Here is a 3,365-nt window from a genome sequence, read left to right as displayed (position 1 = left end):
TTCATGTCGCACTTTTTAGATTAAAATTAGATATTGAGTCAATCTTCTAATATTCAATGAAGAGGATAACTACAAATTTTGGATATGAAGAAATTTTTAGAGTTTAATGAAAATTTACCATCTAATTTTCTTTGTTTTATTTATTTTATGAAAATTTTATTGTATTCAACGTTGCAATACATATTCATATTCATTCATCTAATACCAAATTAGTACAAGTATTTCACATTGTTTTGATCTTTTGTTAATATAGTTTATCCACGGGTATTTAACCTAGTAATTATATATATAAAGTGCTAATGCATACCTTAGTTTCTCCTTGTGTTCCTTATTGGCCTTACCCATCTGTCCCTCCTCATCCCGAATCGTTCAAGGAGCCAATCGCCATACCTTCCATGCGCAAAGTTCCCAATAACAATTCCAATCAACAAACCACTTCCGACTCCCATTAATATAACCATCCAATCAATTATGTCACTTGGTAGGAGAGTTTCATACTCATCGCTACTTGTTGGTGTGGCAAGTACTGTTGGTACCTTTGAATTGTTACATTCCTTGGATAACGGTTTTCCACACAAACCGCGATTGCCCAAGTAGGAATTGTTCTCAAATGTATTAAACTGTTTCCCTTGAGGTATAGATCATTCAAGGTGGTTGAATGTCACATTCAGAATAGCCAGGAAGCCAAGTTGCAACAACTGTTGAGGGATTTGTCCTGAAAGCTCATTTTTGGAAAGATCCAAAGATTCAATATACCTTAGGTTTCCCAAGGATGACAAGATATGACTTGTAAAATGGTTGTTGGAAAGATTAAGAGACTCTAGCCCATGAAGATCTTGGAGTGATTGTGGGATAGGCCCTTTAAAGTTGTTACATGAGAGATCCATGGCTGTGAATATGCTTAGAATTTTGTAGTATTCTCTCTTGACACCTTTGTTTGTTAACTTCATTGAATATGGAAACTTAAAATGATTTATGGTATCATGGATAGGAATCTGGGATTCCATAGCAGATGATTTACCAACATAAACAGATTTCATTGCATCCCAAGTTCCGAATGTCTTGTCATGCAGCTGACCACTAAAACTGTTTCTGGAAATGTCTATGATCCGTAACTTGAGAAACTGTGAGCTAATAGGCGAGGGACCTTGAATTTCTCCATAAAATTTATTGGACCTCAAAATAAGCACTTGCAAATTCGGAAGCGCTCCCAACCAAAGTGGAAAATTATCTTCAAAAGAGTTGTCCGCAAGAGAGAGAAACTCTAAATCGGTACAACTAGCTAGAGATTTTGACACTTGACCTGTAAATCGATTTTCGCTCACATCAATGGTCTTCAAAAGGCTTCCATGCTTACATTTATTCATCATTGGTCCTTGGAAGTTATTTTGTTTCAGATTTAAAACCATTAACAAATTGTTAAAGTATCCTAGACATGGAGGAACGGTTCCGGTCATTGTGTTAGAAGACAAATCTAGGAGTTGAAGGGATTTCAGTTCACATATTAATGGCGGTAGTTCTCCTGTCAGATTATTGTTTGAGACACTATAAACAATTATTGTTTGTGGAGGAATTGGAAGTCGCCCTTGTAGTTGATTATTTGATAAATCAAATACTTCCAAACGGATCCATGGGAGAAAACGAGAATGCAGCTGAAATCCGGCAATAAAGTTGTATGAAAGGCCAATAAACTGTAAGGTTTCTTGGTTATTATTCAAAATCCAGTTTGGTACGAGACCTCCAATCTCATTTTCGTGAAGAAATAAGCTTTTTAATTTCGTTTGGAAGTGCAAAAAAGCAGGGAATTCCCTCAGGTTGCATGATGAGAGTCCTAGATCTGTCAATTCTGGTAGGGTGCCATTGGTGTAGTTGTTTGCGGTTACGTCTGACAAACTAATACCATCTAAACTTAACACTTCGAGTTTGTTGAGTCCGAAAAAAGAGTCTAGCCCCACTATGCCGCTAAAATTGTTGTAACCAATGTTAAGATATTCAAGACTTTTGAAATTGAAAAATGAGCTTGAAATTTGTCCTTGTAGTTGATTTCTTCCTAGGTCTAACACAGCTAGTTGGGTGAGGTTCATAAATGAAGATGGGATACGACCAGAAATAAAATTTCCATCCATTGAGACAATACCAAGTTTGGTTAGATTTGCAAGATATGGTAGCATTTCACCATGTATGTTCATAAGATCTATATCTAGTTCAATAAGCTTATTAAGTTTGTGAATCCAATCGCGCATGCGTCCTATCTCTAAACTATTATAATCAAGTGCCAAAACATTTAACTCCAAAAGACTTGCCAATGAAGGAACTAGTCCGGTTAACTCATTTTCAGAAAGAGACAAGTAAGTTAAATGCGTCAAGTTAGAGAATGAACCTGGAATACCCCCTGAAAAATGACATCTTTCAAGGGACAAGCGTTCCAGATTGTTCATGTTGCCCATGGATTCGGGTATGATCCCAGCAAAACCGGTTGAAAACAGATTTAATTTTTCAAGTAAGGAATTGTTATGAAATTCAGGCAAGGAACCGGCGAGGTCAGAATTGTTTCTCATGCTAAGGTATTTCAACTTAGGTAAGTGAAATATTGCTGATGGAAATTCATCTTGAAGCTGACAATCTCCAAGATCGATGGACCTCAATGAAGAAAAATTGGCCAAGAAACGAGGTACGGAGGAACTAATGTCAATCCCAGAAAGATGGACGATCTCTAGTCTAGTCATGTTTTGCAACAAATACTCAAGGCCAACATGACTTTGAAGCTTTAGTTGATTCCCTGATAGATCTAACCAAGAAAGTTGTATTAACCGTGAGGTTTCATTTGGGATTTGGCCAATGAATCCAGAATAAGAAAGATCGAGGCTTGTTAATTGCTTTAGATGACCAATCTCCGATGGGATTTGAGATTCAACAAAGTTGTTCATTGAGAGGTTGAGCATGTGAAGATGAACAAGCTTGAACAAGGTGCTACTAGAGTTTATAACTCCACCGATAGAGCTTCCGCTCCAGTCAATCCCGATCACATGGCCCTTTTGGCTACAAACCACACCGTCAAACAAACAACAATCAGAATCATTATTTGATGTGCTGCCTTTAATCTTTCTAAATCCAGCATCATAATTTGGTTGAAAAATAGTTTGCTTGAATCGAAACAAAGCTGAGCATTCTTCGTCATGGCTTAATAACGATGCGGTGTGTGTGAGAACGAATAATAAGTATACAAGGTAGAAGGTTTTCAAGACCATGAAAGCCATGAGGAGAGAAGGCTTTCTTTTCTCTTTTGAATTGAAGATACACACCCACCCCAGTTTGTATATAGATATATAACATTTAAGTTTCAGTCACTGTTCTATAATGACTTA

The 3,365-nt window shown here is 36.9% G+C and overlaps 1 pseudogene; it reads right to left on the bottom strand.

Annotated features, from left to right (window-relative positions):
* Positions 1-308: 308 nt before the first annotated feature.
* LOC143605367 (receptor-like protein 6) lies at positions 309-2,957 on the bottom strand (annotated as a pseudogene).
* Positions 2,958-3,365: the final 408 nt, after the last annotated feature.

Source organism: Bidens hawaiensis, unplaced genomic scaffold, assembly GCF_021521415.1.
Source record: "Bidens hawaiensis isolate Kalapana, Puna unplaced genomic scaffold, B.hawaiensis_p1.1 tig00069174_1, whole genome shotgun sequence".
Classification (NCBI taxonomy): Eukaryota; Viridiplantae; Streptophyta; class Magnoliopsida; order Asterales; family Asteraceae; genus Bidens; species Bidens hawaiensis.
Note: the sequence above shows the minus strand (reverse complement) of the source record. Positions and strands in the feature narration are given on the sequence as shown.